At 45.4% G+C, this 17,223-nt stretch overlaps 1 protein-coding gene across 1 annotated transcript in view; it reads right to left on the bottom strand.

The window, feature by feature from the left end:
• Positions 1 to 2,720, bottom strand: part of lrrc24 (leucine rich repeat containing 24) — a 48,716-nt gene extending 45,996 nt beyond the window's left edge. Inside the window, exon 1 of the mRNA XM_063044629.1 lies at positions 2,592 to 2,720. The gene's annotated coding sequence lies outside the window, so the exon portion shown is untranslated. The remainder of the gene's footprint in view (positions 1 to 2,591) is intronic.
• Positions 2,721 to 17,223: the final 14,503 nt, after the last annotated feature.

Raw genomic sequence — 17,223 nt, 5'->3', positions numbered from 1 at the left:
TTGAGTGTATTTGTTGACATGCCAAATCGCTTCAAATTCCTAATAAAGTATAGCTGCTGTCTTGCCTTCTTTATGACTACATCCATAGTTGGGACCAGGTTAGATCCTCAGAGATATTGACACCCAGGAACTTGAAGCTGCTCACTCTCTCCACTTCTGATCCCTCTATGAGGATTGGTATGTGTTCTTTCATCTTACCCTTCCTGAAGTCCACAATCAGCTCTTTCATCTTACTGACATTGAGTGCCAGGTTGTTGTTATGGCACCACTCCACTAGTTGGCATATCTCACTCCTGTACGCCCTCTCGTCACCACCTGAGATTCTACCAACAATGGTTGTATCGTCAGCAAATTTATAGATGGTATTTGAACTATGCCTAACCACACAGTCACATGTATGTAGAGAGTAGAGTAGTGGGCTAAGCACACACACCCGAGCTGCATCAGTGTTGATCGTCAGCAAGGAGGATATGTTATCACCAATCTCCACAGATTGTGGTCTTCTGGTTAGGAAGTCGACGATCCAACTGCAGAGGGAGGTACAGAGACTCAGGTTCTGCAACTTCTCAATCAGGATTGTGGGAATGACTGTATTAAATGCTGAGCTATAGTCGATAAGTTGAGCTGATTATTGACTTCAGGAGGAGGAAATTGGAGGTCCATGAGCCAGTCCTCATCGGGGATCAGAGGTGGAGAGGGTCAGTAACTTTAGATTCCTCAGTGTTATCATTTCAGGGGATCTATTCAGGGTTCAGAATGTAAGTGCCATTAAGAAAAAAAATCACAGCAGCACCTCTACTTATAAGTTAGTAAAGATTTAACATATCATCTAAAACTTTGACAAATTTTTATGGAAGTGCGGTGGAGAGGATACTGACTGGCTACATCGTGGTCTGGTATGGAAACATCAATGCCCTTGAATGGAAAATCCTACAAACGGTAGTGGATAGGCCCCAGTCCATCACGGGTAAAACCTTCCCCACCACTCAGCACATCTGCAGGAAAGCAGCATCCATCATCAGGAACCCCCACCACCCAGCCTGTGCTCTCTTCTCGTTGTTGCCATCAGGAAGGGGTACAGGGAGCCTGAAGTCCTACACCACCAGGTTCAGGAACAATTACCACCCTTCAACCATCAGGCGCTCAAACTGGAGGTGATAACTTCACTCAAGTTCACTTGCCCTATCATTGAAATGGCCCCACAAACAACAGACTCACTTTCAAAGACACTTCATCTCATGTTCTCGACATTCACTGCTTACTTGTTATTATTATTTTGTTTCCTTTGTGTTTACTGTGAATGTCCACAAGAAAATGTATCTCAGGGTTGTATATGGTGACAAATACGTACTTTGTTAATAAATTGACTTTGAACTTTGGTACTTGGAACTTCAGGTCCATGTGCATAAAAAAGTTCCACACCCTGTACTTGTCATGTTCCCACTGTCTGCTCACTGTGTATTCCATCTCCTCAGCAGTGACAATCTGTACATTCTGGGTTTGGAACACCCCATGTGTTACATAGAGACAGCTCCCATCACCTGCTCACATATTGTCAACAATCCCTACTCCAGGAATTTTTCCATATTCTGTACACAGCACATTGTCATGTCCTAAATCTGGGGCATTCCCACCACCTGTACAGGGAATATTCAAATGATTTCCATGAGATAGTCCCACCCAAAACCCCACACCCTGTACACTGTTGGAAATACACTCACTGGCCACTTTATTAGGTATACCTGCTCATTAATACAGATATCTAATCAGCCAATCACGAGGCAGCAACTCAATGCATTAAAGCATGCAGACATGGTCAAGAGGTTCAGTTGTTCAAACATCAGAACAGGGGGAAGAAATGTGATCCAAGTGAATTTGACCGTGGAATGACTGTGGTGCAAGTATCTCAGAAACTGTTGATCTCCCGTGATTTTCTAGGGTTCACAGAGAATGTTGCGATAAAACATCCAGTAAGCGAAAGCTCTGTGGGTGAAACCACCTCGTTAATTTGAAAGAGTTCAGAGGAGAGTGGCCAGATTGGTTCAAGCTGACGGGAAGGCGATAGAAAGTAAAACAACCTGGCGTTACAACAGTGGTGTGCAGGAGCATCTCTGAACGCACAGCACTTCGAACCTGCTGCAGAAGACCACGAAGACCTCTCTCCCCCTCAGTATCACAGGAGATACCTAACAGAGTGGTCACTGAGCGTGGAATGTTCCCACATGACAATCTCCCGCTCTCTGCGGATAAAATATTCCCACACCCAACAGCTGGAAAATTTCCTGCGCCCAGAGCAGGAAGTTTTACCGTGCCCTGTCCCATGGGGTACACCCTTGCCCCCTGCACGAAGCGCTGCCTCGTTACATCTCCCCACCGCAGTCCCCCGTTCCCCGCGGAGAACACACACACACACACACACACACTCGCACTGCGCGCCCGAATCGGATGCGCTCCCGGAGTGCGGACAGTTTATCTGAACCCAGCGCGGAGGTCGGTCAGGGCGGCGGGGGACTGCACACAAGGCGCTGCCCGCCCGCCCCGCGTCGTGTCAGCGCACAGACAGAGGCGGACACGGACACCACAGCCCTTACCTGCGCAGCTGTCTGGAGCGCTGCGTGCTCGTTAATCAGCCGCGGCTCCCATTATGTCTCGGGGTCGGGGCCGGTCCGCGGCTCCATCCTCTCCCTCCATCGCATTAACTCCCCATCACCGCCGCCCCCCCTTCATGCCACCAAACGTCCCGCCTTCCCTCCTCTGTGATTGGCGGACGCCCGTGGCAATCTCCTTCATCGCTGCCTACTGTAGGCTCCCGCGGTGACGTCATCGCAGCCCCGCACCTCGCGGAGAAGGTGACGGTTACCAGGCAACCGCCCTGCGACTGAGGAAGGGAGATGGCTTCCGGCGAGTTTCATCCCTCTTTGCCCAGGGGCTATGTCCTTACCCACAGCCCGGCTCGCTGTCGGACTCCGTGATGTCGACACAACCTCTCCCTCAATGTCACAAAAACAAAGGAGCTGGTTGTGGATTACAGGAGGAATGGAGACAGGCTAACCCCTATTGACATCAATGGATCTGGGGTTGAGAGGGTGACAGCTTTAAGGTTCCTCGGCATAAACATCACCGAGACTCTCACGTGTACATACCCGCTGTGTGGTGAAAAAAAAGCACAACCGCGCCTCTTTCACCTCAAACAGTTGAAGAGGTTTGGTATGAGTCCCCAAATCCTAAGAACTTTCCACAAGGGCATGATTGAGAGCATCCTGACTGGCTGCATCACTGCCTGGTATGGGAAATGTACCTCCCTTAATCGCAGGACTCTGCAGAGAGTGGTGCGGACAGCTCAGAGCATCTGTAGTTGTGAACTTCCCACTATTCAGCTTAACTTGCAGGTTGAGTCGGTGGTGAGGAAGGCAAATGCCATGTTAGCATTCATTTCAAGAGGTCTAAAATACAAGAGCAGGGAGGTGATGCTGAGGCTTTATAAGGCACTGGTGAGGCCTCACCTTGAGTATTGTGAACAGTTTTGGGCCCCTCATCTTGGAAAAGATGTGCTGGCATTGGAGAGGGTCAGGAGGAGGTTCACAAGGATGATTCCAGGAATGAAAGGGTTATCATACAAGGAACGTTTGATGACTCTGGGTCTGTACTCGCTGGAATTCAGAAGGATGAGGGGGGATCTCATTGAAACTTTTCGAATGTTGAAAGGCCTGCACAGAGTAGATGTGGAAAGGATGTTTCCCATGGTGGGGGAGTCTAGGACAAGAGGGCACTGCCTCAGGATAGAGGGGCGTCCATTCAAAACAGAGATGCGGAGAAATTTCTTGAGCCAAAGGGTGGTGAATCTGTAGAATTTGTTGCCACATGCAGCTGTGGAGGCCAGGTCGTTGGATGTATTTAAGGCAGAGATTGATAGATTCTTGATTGGACAAAGGCCGGAACTGGGGTTGAGGAGGAGATAGAAAAAAAGATCAGACATGATTGAATGGCGGAGCAGACTCAATGGGCTAGATGGCCTAATTCTGATCTTATGTCTTATGGTCTTTACAAAGGCAGGTGTGCAAAAAGGGCCCAAAGGATCATTGGGGACCCGAGTCACCCCAACTACAAACTGTTCCAGCTGCTACCATCTGGAAAACAGTACCGCAACATAAAAGCCAGGACCAACAGGCTCCGGGACAGCTTCTTCCACCAGGCCATCAGACTGCTTAACTCATGCTGACACTACTGTATTTCTATGTTATATTGTCTATCCTGTTGTACATAATATTTAATATAAATTGTGCATTGCAGTTTTAGACAGACCTAACATAAAGATTTTTACTCCTCATGTAAGTAATGAAGTCAATTCAATTTATTGTCATTGTACATGTATATTTAAAGTTCAAAGTGAATTTATTATCAAAGTACATCTATGTCACTGTAGACAACCCTGAGATTCATTTTCATGCGGGCATTCATAGTCATAGTCATAGTCATACTTTATTGATCCCGAGGGAAATTGGTTTTTGTAACAGTTGCACCATAAATAATAAATAGTAATAGAACCATAAATAGTTAAATAGTAATATGTAAATTATGCCAGTAAATTATGAAATAAGTCCAGGACCAGCCTATTGGCTCAGGGTGTCTGACCCTCCAAGGGAGGAGTTGTAAAGTTTGATGGCCACAGGCAGGAATGACTTCCTATGACGCTCTGTGCTGCATCTCGGTGGAATGAGTCTCTGGCTGAATGTACTCCTGTGCCCACCTAGTACATTATGTAGTGGCTGGGAGACATTGCCCAAGATGACATGCAACTTAGACAGCATCCTCTTTTCAGACACCACCGTCAGAGAGTCCAGTTCCATCCCCACAACATCACTGGCCTTACCAATGAGTTTGTTCATTCTTTTGGTGTCTGCTACCCTCAGTCTGCTGCCTCTGCACACAACAGCAAACATGATAGCACTGGCCACCACAGACTCGTAGAACATCCTCAGCATCGTCCGGCAGATGTTAAAGGACCTCAGTCTCCTCAGGAAATAGAGACGGCTCTGACCCTTCTTATTGACAGCCTCAGTGTTCTTTGACCAGTCCAGTTTATTGTCAATTCATATCCCCAAGTATTTGTATTCCTCCACCATGTCCACACTGACCCCCTGGATGGAAACAGGGGTCACCGGTACCTTAGCTCTCCTCAGGTCTACCACCAGCTCCTTAGTCTTTTTCACATTAAGCTGCAGATAATTCTGCTCACACCATGTGACAAAGTTTCCTACCGTAGCCCTGTACTCAGCCTCATCTCCCTTGCTGATGCATCCAACTATGGCAGAGTCATCCGAAAACTTCTGAAGATGACAAGACTCTGTGCAGTAGTTGAAGTCCGAGGTGTAAGTGGTGAAGAGAAAGGGAGACAAGACAGTCCCCTGTGGAGCCCCAGTGCTGCTGATCACTCTGTTGGACACACAGTGTTGCAAGTACACGTACCCAGTCGGGTAGTCAGGTAATCAAGAATCCATGATACCACGGAAGCATCCACCTACATCACTGTCAGCTTCTCCCCCAGGATGGTATTGAACGCACTGGAGAAGTCAAAAAACATGACCCTCACAGTGCTCGCTGGCTTGTCCAGGTGGGCGTAGACATGATTCAGCAGGTAGACGATGGCATCCTCAACTCCTAGTCGGGGCTGGTAGGCGAACTGGAGGGGATCTAAGTGTGGCCTGACCATAGGCTGCAATCTCTCCAGGGTCTTCATGGTGTGGGAGGTCAACGCCACCGGTCTGTAGTCATTGAGGCCGCTGGGGCGCGGCGTCTTCGGCACAGGGACGAGGCAGGACATCTTCCACAGCACAGGAACCCTCCGGAGCTTCAGGCTCAGTTTGAAGACATGGCGAAGTACTCCACATAGCTGAGGGGCACAGGCTTTGAGCACCCTGGTACTGACACCATCCGGGCCTGCAGCCTTGCTTGGGTTGAGACATTTCAGCTGTCTTCTCACCTGTTCAGCTGTGAAGCCCACCGTGGTGGTTTCGTGTGGGGAAGGGGTATAGTCATAAGAGCAGCGTGGGGGACTGTGAGGAGGGGTAGGAGGGGAGAGTGTTGGTTGGGGGCCGACAACAGGTGGCTCATGTGGGGAATGGGCAGGGGTCACAATGTCAAATCTGTTAAAGAACAGGTTAAGTTCATTGGCCCTGTCCACACTGCCTTCAGCTCCTCTGTTGCAAGTTTGCCAGAACCCAGTGATGGTCCTCATCCCCCTCCAGACCTCTCTCATGTTGTTCTGCTGGAGTTTCCACTCAAGCTTCCTCCTGTACCTGTCTTTAGTCTCCCTGATCCTGGCTTTCAGGTCCCTCTGTATTGCCCTCAGCTCCTCCCTATTTCCATCTCTAAACACCCTCTTTTTAGTGTTCAGGATGTCCTTAATGTCCTTTGTTACCCATGGCTTGTTATTTGAATAACAAAGGACAGTTCTTGTCGGAACATTGCAGTCCACACAGAAGTTGATGTGATCAGTGATGCACTCCGTGAGCTCATCAATATCCTCTCCATGTGGCCCACAGAGTGCCTGCCAGTCTGTCACCTCAAAACAACCCTGGAGCGCCTCATAAGCCTCCTCTGACCATTTCCTCACTGTCCTCGAGGTTGCAGGTTTACTCTTCACCAGAGGCAAGTAGCAGGGTTTTAGATGCATCAGGTTGTGATCTGACCTTCCCAGTGAGGGGAGGGGAGAGGAGCTGTATGCATCCTTAACGTTAGCGTATATCAAATCCAGACTCCTCTCCCCTCTGGTTGTACAGCTCACATACTGCGTGAAGTTGGGCAGTGTTCTAGCCATGGTAAGCTGGTTGAAGTCACCCGAGATGGTAATGAGGGCACTCGGGTGCTGGGTTTGTAATCTGGCTATGACGGTGTAAATGATGTTACACGCCGACATCGGGTTGGCAGAGGGAGGGATGTACACAACAACCACAATTGCATGCAATTTACAATTCACAGTAAACACAAGAAACACAATAGAAGCAATGAGAGACCGCACACAACCAATGTGCAAACTCCCCCCCAGCTAACTGCAATTACAAAAAGAAAGGAAGTAAAAAAAATGATAACCACACACTTAGATAACCACAATATACTTTGTAGTTACAGAGGAGCAGAAAGGATGTCAAGAACAGCTGATAATATATTCTGTAACTCTAAATCAAGTCTGGAGGAAAATCAGAGATTTATCATGTTGTTATATTGACTACCAAAAGGCATTTGACTCTGTCCAACTCTATGGTTAATAGAAGTTCTAAATATACAGTGCCTATAAAAGGTATTCACACCCCCCCCCCCACCACCAGAAGTTTTCATGTTCCAGTGTTTTACAACATTGAATCACAATGGATTTAATTTGGCTTTTTTGACACTGATCAACAGAAAAAGATTTTGTGTCAAAGTGAAAGCACATTTCTACAAAGTGATCTAAATTCATTACAAATATAAAACAAAATAATTGATTGCATAAGTATTCACCCCCTTCAAGTCAGTATTTAGTAGATGCACCTTTGGCAGCAATTACAGCCTTGAGACTGTGTGGACAGGTCTCTATCAGCTTTGCACATCTGGACACTGTAATCTTTTCCCCATTCTTCTTTACAAAACTGCTCAAGCTCTGTCAGATTGCATGGGGATCGTGAATGAACAGTCCTTTTCAAGTCCAGACACAAATTCTCAATTGGATTAATATCTGGACTCTGGCTTGGCCATTTCAGGAAATTAACTTTCTTGTCTTTAAGCTTTGGATTTATGCTTGGGGCCATTGTCTTGCTGGAAAACAAATCTTCTCTCAAGTCGCAATTCCTTTGCAGACTGCATCAGATTTTCCTCCAGGATTTCCCTATATTTTGTTGAATTCATTTGACCCTCTACCTTCACAAGCCTTCCAGGGTCTGCTGCAGTGAAGCATCCCCACAGCATGATGCAGCCACCACCATGCTTCATGGTAGGAATGGTGTGTTTTTGATGATGTGCAGTTTGACTTACATCAAACACAGCATTTAGTCTGATGGCCAAAACACTCAATTTTGGTTTCATCTGACCATAAAACCTTTTTCTAGTTGACTTCAGGGTCTCCCACATGCCTTTTGGCAAACTCTAGCTGAGATTTCATGTAAGTTTGTTTCAACAGCGACTTTGCCACTCTCCCATAAAGTTGCAACCGGTGAAGCACCTGGGCAACAGTTGTTGTATGCACAGTCTCTCCCATCTCAGCCACTGAAGCTTGTAACTCCCCCAGAGTTGTCATAAGTCTCTTGGAGGCCTCCCTCACTTGTCCCTTTCTTGCACAGTCTCTCAGTTTTTGAGGACAGCCTGCTCTAAGCAGATTTACAGCTGTACCATATTCTTTCCATTTCTTGATGATTGACTTAACTGTACTCCAAGGGATATTTAGTGACTTGGAAATTTTCATGTATCCATTTCCTGACTTGTGCTTTTCAATAAACTTTTTGTGGAGTTGCTTAGAGTGTTCTTTTGTCTTCATGGTGTAATATTTGCCAGAATACGAACTCACCAGTAGTTGCACCTTCCAGATACAGGTGTAATTTTACTACAATCAATCAAAACATCTTGACTCCATTTAACTAACTATGTAACTTTTAAAACCAATTGGAGGCACCAGTGATGATTTGGTGTGTCATATTAAAGAGGGGTGAATACTTATGCAATCAATTATTTTGCGTTTTATATTTGTAATTAACATGAAAGAAGCCTTTTTCTGTTGACCAGTGTCAAAAAAACAAAATTAAATCTACTGTGATTCAATGTTGTAAAATAAAATATGAAAACTTCCAGTGGGGGGGGGGGAAGCTTTTTATCGGCACTGTATATAAACTACACTCAATACTTGTGAAATTCCTGCAACATCTGATGAAGTATTGGCGTACTATAATTACTCTATCTATAAATAATCAAAAAAAGAACAACCACCGTTATAAAAATAAACTGAGACATTTTCCAGGGCAACTCTCTAAGCCCACTATGGTTTTGTCTAGCTTTAAACCTGCTCTCTAATTTACTGAATCTGACGAAAATCGATTATCAAATCAGAGACGGCTAGATGAATTACATCTTGACACACTTCCCATATATACATGGATGATTTCAAATTATATGCTCCTTCATCAGTAAAGCTAGAGCAATAGTAGAACCATTTTTTAAAAGATATAAGCAGGAATTTTGGACTGGATAAATGCAGAACATTAAGCATAGAGAACGGTGCAATAGAACTACTAGAATACAAAATGGAGCAGCAGGATACAATACAACCAATGGATGAATATGAATCATACATGTATTTGGGATATCAACAAGCAAAGAAAATAGATCATAGTGTGATAAAGGAAAGCTTTCTACAGAATTTCCTTCAAGCCTTAAGAAAATCTGACAAACAACGCTCAATAGTAAAAATATATCAAAGACAGTAAGTATTTTCTCTATATCCATATTAACGCATTCTTTTGGCATAATATCTTGGTTCGAAACTGATCTGGAAATAATTACACAGAAAAATAAGAACTGAAATGACAAATTTTAGAAAACACGACATACACTTGAATGCACTTAGATTAATTAATGCTGCTCAGGACAGAAGGAGGAAGAGGAATAATAGACATAAAAAAATTCACACAACAGTCAGATAAAACTTATAAGGATATATTGTCATTAATGGAAACAGAATTCAGCACTCCACATGAGCATATGCAATTCTCTTAAGAACTTAAATGAAAGCACAACCCAGAAAAATGAAATTATCATTGTAGAAGGAAAAAGTTAACCAATGGAAGAACATGACCCTCCCCATGATCTGAGCAGATTAGATGTTGATAAGGAAGCGTTGAGCACTTGGCTCAGAGATGGAGTGGGAGACTTCTTCTACAATACTAAACACCACGAGAATAGTCTGAGAGTTCCTAGCAATTGAGAAATGAGTGTGCTTGTCTATGCCCATACATCAGGTTTTAGCTGAGAAAAAATAAATATTGAGAACATGAGATGAAGAGACCTTAAAGGTGAGTTCATAGGTTGTGGGAACAGTTCAATGATGGGGTAAGTGAATATGAGTGAAGTTATCCCCTCTGGGTCAGTAGTCTGATGGTTGGGTAATAACTGTTTCTGAACCTGGTGATATGGGTCCTGAGGTTCCTGCACCTTCTTCCTGATGGCAGCAGCGAGAAGGGAGCATGGCTGGGATGGTGGGGGTCCCTGATGACAGTAGCAATGAAAAAATGAATTACAGGTGCAATGAAAAACTACTTGCAGCAACATCACAGGGACATAAGCAACATTTACCAGAAAAAAAAACATAAACGTAAATGATACACAATATTTACCAAAAAAAACCCAAATCCATTTTGAGTGCAAAGTGTTTGCGGGGTGAGAGGGTTAAGAGCTTCAAATTCCTAGCTTCCTGGTCCAACCACACTGATGTCACCAACATCTTCTACTTCCTCAGGAGGTTACAGATATTTGTCATGCCCCCATTGCCCCCACTGTGACCACACAAAACTGCAGAGAGTTGTGGACACAGCTCAACACATCACAGAAATCAGCCTCCCCTCCATGGACTCTATCTGCACTTCTTGCTGCGTCAGTAAAGCAGTCAACATAATTCGAAGAACCTACCCAACCCAGACTTTCTCTCTTTCTCCCTCTGCTTTTGGGCAGAAGATACAAAAGCCTGAAAGCATGTATAGTACCAGGCTCAAGGACAGCTTCTACCCCGCTGTTATATAGAATGGTGCCTCAAACAGTAAGGTGAGTTCTTAACCTCATCATTTACCTTGTTATGATCTTTCTCTTTGTCGTTACCTGCACTGCATCTTTCTTTGGTAGATTTTATGCTTAATTCTGCATTCTGTTATTGTTTTACCTTATTCTACTTCAATGCACTGTGTGATGATCTGATTTGTATGAACAGTTTGCAAGGTGAGTTTTTCGCTGTACATGTGGCTATAATAAAGCAAATCCAATACCAATAAACTGAAGTGAGTAGGGTTGTGTGCCAGCTGGCCCAACAATAGAATGGCTGCAGCTGCTCTTGAATCCAGTGGTGTGCACTTCAGGCTTCCGTACTTCCTGCCCGATGGGAGCTGCAAGAATTTATCATGACCCAGATCTCCCCAGAACATACTGATGCAATTCCACATTGCCATCACAGACAGCATCCTGACATCAGCCATTACTGTCTGATTCGGTGCAGCACCCTCTCACAATGTACAAGAACTGTCAGATCGGCAGAACAGGTCATCGTCTGCAGTCTACCATCACCGCAGGACTTGTATGCGTCCAGGATAAAAAGCAGGCAGGAAAAGTCATTAGGGACACTACCCACCCTGCAAATAGCCTTTTGCAAAAACTCCCTTCTTGGAAAGTGCTATAAGGCTATTAAAACAAAAACTTAATGCCATCTTAAACGTTTCTTCCCCAAGGCAGTTAATCTGATCAACCCTTCTAGTTAGCCCATACCCTCCTCTATCAATTACCCCCGTTACTGCACAGTAGAACACTTTAAATCACTTTTCATAATGATGTTTACATTGTAAATCTTGTACACGCTGGTATTTATGTATCTAAGCACATTTTATTCTGTATGCATTCTTTAACCTCTAAACTTAAAATAATTCTTTATTCTTTATAATTGTTGAATGTTGTAGTTTGTAGCACGTTGTGCCCAGACCAGCAAATTCCAAATACATGTAAACGTACTGTAAAGGGTGAATGAGGTTGATCCTTGATCTTTCTGATGATGGATGTTGCCTTCATGAGTCAGCATCTCCTGTGGATACTACCGAAGGTGGCGAGGGATGTGTCTGTGATGTATTGAGCTGAGTCCGCTACTCTCAACAGCATCAGTAAGTGTGTTTTTATATATAATTCTTCTCTCTCTCTCACCCCTTATGGGGTGTGTGAATGTATATTTTCCCTCAATCTCAGGTTCTCTACCTGAGGCCTGGCAGCTGAAGGGTTCAGCGCAGTATCCTTGCTGTGCCTTCAGGCTTCTGTACCTCCTTCCTGACGGTAACAATGAGAACAAGGCATGTCCTAAGTGATGGGTTTCTTAATGATGAATGCCACCTTTTTGCGGCATCACTCCTTGGAGACGTCCAGGATCCTACGGAAGCTGATACCCAAGATGGAGCTGACTGGGTTTACAACTCTCTGCAGTTTATTTATTTTGATTCTATGCAGTAGCCCCCTACCCCCCAAATCAGACAGTGATGCAACTAGTAAAAATGCTCTCCACGGTTATCTGTAGAAGTTTGCGAGTGTCCTAAAGAAATAGAACCGCTGTTATGCCTTTTTTGTAGTTGCATTGATATGTTGGGTGCAGTCCCTAAAACGTTGAGTGTGCATAACTTGGTGGCCATGATGAGCTGGCTGACTCTATAATCCTCTGCAGTCCTGCACACTGCAACCTCCATACCAGGCAGTGACACAGCCCGCCAGAATTCCCTTCACTGTGCACCTGTCAAAATTTGTAAAGAGTCTTTGGTGACATACTGAACCTCCTCAAACTCCTAATGAAGTAATAATCATTGAGCTACGTGGATAGGAAAGGTTCAGAGGGGCATGATGGGAAAATGGACAGGATTGGAAAAAAGCTGCAGAGGGGTACAAACAACTCCCCACCATCAAGGCAAACTTGAAAAGGCATGCCTCAAGAAGGTGGATCCATCATTAAGGACTCTCACCATCATGTGCCCGCTTCTCATTACTACCATCTGAGAGAAGGTGCCGAAACCCAAACACCCACACTCAGTAATTTAGGAACAACTTCTTCCCCTTTTTCTTCTTAGGCCCATCACTCCTTTATTCTGAGGCAAAGGCCGCTGACAGAGTCTTCTGTCCTGGCCGATAAAAGGTTGATCAGCCCTGTGGCTTCCGGTTTCACCACATGACTTCATACGTGCTCTAGGTCAAGATCCTTCCTCTCCCAGGGATGAGGTCTTTGGACCTCTGGGTTTTTATGGGATGGAGCTGCTCACCCCAGGCCCAACCCTCCTCCTTTCACAGCCAGGCTTGGTGGTTCTTCCAGTTTGTCATCATGAACCAATGAACATTAACTTGCTAAAGATTAACATTATCGGTCACATAACTTCCCTCGCCCCATCACTGAACTGTTCCCACAAGCTAGGGACTCACTTTGAAGGATGCTTCATCTCATGTTCTCGATATTTATCATCATTATTATGTCTTTCTTTTTGTATTTGCAGTTTGTTGTTGAACGCCCAAACTGGTGTGGTCTTTCATTGATTCTATTATGGTCATTAATCTAATATGGATTTATTGAGTATGCCTGCGAGAAAATGAAACTCAGGGTTGTATATGGTGACATATATGTGCTCTGATAATAAATTTACTTTGAACATGAAATATTGAAACATACAGTGAAATGTATGGCTTGCATCGGGAATACGCGGAGGGCGGCCCGCAATTATCAGCACGCTTCTGGCACCAATACAGCATGTCCACAACTCACTAGCGCTAATCATACATGGTTAGAATGTGGGAGAAAACTGGAGCTCTCAGGGGAAACTCATACAGTCACAGGGAGAACGTACAAACTCCTTTCATAGACGGTGGCAGGAATTGAACCCCGATCTTACAGCTGGCACTGTAGTTCTTTTCTCATTTACACTTTTTACATATTTTACTTTACATCTATCTCCCTTTTATTTACTGACTCACTTACAGTCACTTTTATGTCCTGCACTGTACCGCTGCCACAAAACAACACATTTCATGACCTATATTGGAGATGATAAAGCTGATTCTAATTTGATTTATCCAAGTGCCGTTACTGTATCGGCCACAAAAGCTTTCTCTGGAAGCTCAGTCCACAGTCCTCGAACACCCATCGTTCATCAGCCTGAATGAAACTCTGCACAAGCGTGAGGCACAGATATATCACTGGGATGCCCAAGACTTTTGCACGGGACTGTGGTAATTTTATGTATTGCTCTGTACCACCACCACACAAAAAAACAAATTTCATGACATATGTAAGTGATGGGATGGTAAACCTGATTCTGATACGAGTCTCTATTGTGGACTGTGAGTGTGAAGGAGGCAGGGAGAGGGGAAGGGAGTGAGAAGCACCAGAGAGACATTGTGTAATGATCAATAAACCAATTGTTTGGAATCAAATGACCTTGCTCGGTGTCTCAGGGCTGGGTGTGTCTGCACCCGTGCCACCCTCCAACCCTGGCACTCCCTCTCTGCCACCGGTCCCCCACCCCTCCTTTGGCACTCCACCCTCGCCATTCCCAAACGTACCTCACTCCCACCAGATTTACAAACTCGCTCTCCGCTCCACGTTGACAAATGCAGTACTGTGCAGTACCCTAGCCAAGACTTGTGCAGAGTTCTGTATTTCACAAAACACCACTTCAAAGCTCAGTAAATGATGAAACATAACCCAATACCCTTGGCATAAATTTGGTCACTTGTAACCAGCTCACAAAGGTCTGCATTGAGTGATTCTCTCTCTTTGCTCCTTCATTATGCATACGCACCCTGCCTTGTGTCTCTGTCTGATCCATCTGTCATCCTCCCCACCCCCCACTTCATTAATCCAGATCCTTTGAAATCCTATTAGTCTCATTCGGTGACAGTGCAGCAGAGGTAGAGAGCGTCTCCTTATCATTCACTGCGTGTATGACTGGCTGGTGTCCCAAGACACACATCACCAGTCTCTGGCTCCACAGAAACAGTGCTTTTTTCCCCACTAATCATTACATTTCCACCATCAAGCTCAGCCAGATGATTTGTTGTTACTTCAACAAGCCTTTCATCTTCCTGCCAATCCCATATTGCTTTTTGGAAACTCAAGTTAACTTAATCAGAATCCAATCCATTATCATTGACACGCGACATGAAATGTCTTGTTTTGTGGCAGCAGTACGGTGCAAATCATAAAGACCCATAAAATACAACAAAAAGAATAAAAGGTGCAAAAAAGAACAGATTCACTTTATTTTCACATGTACATTGAGACATACAGTTGAATGCATCAAATTAAACCAGCAAGGATTATGCTGGGACAGCTTGTGTTTATGGTGCCAAGACAGCATGCCCACGATCTACTAACCCTGACCTGTACGTTTATGTGGAATGAAACTGGAGCACCTGGAGGAAACCCACAGGGTCACGGGGAGAACGTACAGACGTGAGGGTCCAGTCTCCTCACACATCCCAACAACATATTAAACCTTATTCTAATTCTGATTCCGATCTCTTTGCAGACAGCAGTGGGAATCTGCCCAGGTAGTGCTCACGGGTTAATGGACCATTCACAAGTCTGATGGTAGAGAGGAACATGCTGTTCCTGAATCACTGAGTGTAGATCTTCAGGCTCCTGTACCTCATCCCCGATGGTGGTAACAAGAAGAGAATATCTCCTAGATGGTGAGGGTCTGGTTTCCTGGCACACCCCAATGACAACCCGGTTAGTAGGTCCCGATAAATTGCCCCTAATGTGTGGGTGGAAGGACCAACCTAGGAGGAAGCTTGTAGGAACGTGGAGGGAACAAAATGCATTGGGGAGGATCAGCTGATGGTCAGTGTGGCCTCAATGGGTGAGGGGTCTGCTTATGTGCTATATAGCTCTGACTCCATGACTAATGTAAGGGGAAGATGAACTGGGTCTTGTGGACAAGTTGAGCTCGGCCAGAGTACCTAAAACATACAGCACAGTACAGGACCTTCCCTCCCACATAGCTCTCCATTTTTCTATCATCCATGTGCCTATCTAAGAGTTTCTTAAATGTCCGTAATGTATCTGCCTCTACCATCACCCCTGGCAGTGCGTTTCACAAACCCACCTCTCTGTGTAAAAACCTTACTTCTGACATCACCCCCCCCCCATATTTTCCTCCAATCATCTTAAAATTATGTCTCTTTATATTAGCTATTTCCGTCCTGGGAGAAGTCTCTTGTTGTCCACTCTACTCTATCTGTGCCTCTTATCTTGTACACCTCTACCAAGTGACATCTCACCCTCCTTCACTCCAGAGAGAAAAGCCCTAGCTCGCTCCAACTATCTTTATAAGACATGCTCTCTAATCCAAGCAGCATCCCGGTAGATCTCCTCTGCACCCTCTCTAAAGCTTCCACATCCTTCCTATGATGAGGTGATCAGAACGGAACACACTACCCCAAGTGTGGCCTGACCTGTAGAGCAGCAGCATCACTTTGCAATATGGTAGAAGGTGCCATACTGAATCTCGGGGCGGCGGGGGGGAGGGTATTGATGAAAGTGTTGGGAAAATTAAAAAAAACAGTGGGGTTAATGTAGGATTGGTGTGACAGGGTGGTTGGTGGTCAGAAGGGGCTGCTTCCATGCTTGTCTCTCCACCACTCTCTGACTCCTCTACAAGTTCAGATTTATTTATGACATCTATGTCAAAACAAACACTTATTGGTCACCTCATTGGGTTGTGTGTTCTGAGATGTTCTTCTGCGCACCACTGCTGTAACACGTGGTTATTTGAGTTACTGTCACTTTCCTGTCGGGTGTCAACTTCCAGTAAAATGGTGACAACAGTGGGGGCCAACCAAAGGTGTTTTTTCCCTTTGTTAATGTCACAATGGGGTGCTGGGCACAGACCCAAATGTGAGACACAGACAGTGAAGTACAAGGAACAGGACTTGACTAGAGTAGGGACGTGACAGGATACAGACAAGGAGCAGGGACAAGAACACAGACTTGAGCTCGGGCATGGACAAGACAGGGAACCCGGAGAAGGAGCCTGGGCTTGGGCTCTGAGCCATAGACTGGACGAGGACCCAGAACCTGGACAGGGACAGGGAAGGATGGACCCAACCACAGGGTAACGGCAAATGGCCTGTTTACCCGACGGAGGCAAGGGACAGGAAGGGACAGAACCGACCGCAGGGTAAAGGCAATTACGGCCTGGCTTACCCAACAGAGGCAAGGACAGGAAAGGAGCTCAATCCAGGGTGGCTCTGAGTCTTGGGGCAGCCAGAAACTTTGGTTGGCTACAGAAACGGCCGAATCCATACCACGATGACTGCTCTGACCGGTGGCGACATGGCTCCATGAAGCGGTGGTCCTCCAACCAGGCCTAGAGATCACGAATAGTTTCACTAGCCTTCCATCAGCAAGTTGCTCCAAGGGGGACTGACGAGACAAACCAGCAGCCCACACTCAACCCCAAGGCTGCTTACATTCCAAGC

This window comes from Mobula hypostoma, chromosome 3 (assembly GCF_963921235.1).
Source record: "Mobula hypostoma chromosome 3, sMobHyp1.1, whole genome shotgun sequence".
NCBI classification, from domain to species: Eukaryota; Metazoa; Chordata; class Chondrichthyes; order Myliobatiformes; family Myliobatidae; genus Mobula; species Mobula hypostoma.
Note: the sequence above shows the minus strand (reverse complement) of the source record. Positions and strands in the feature narration are given on the sequence as shown.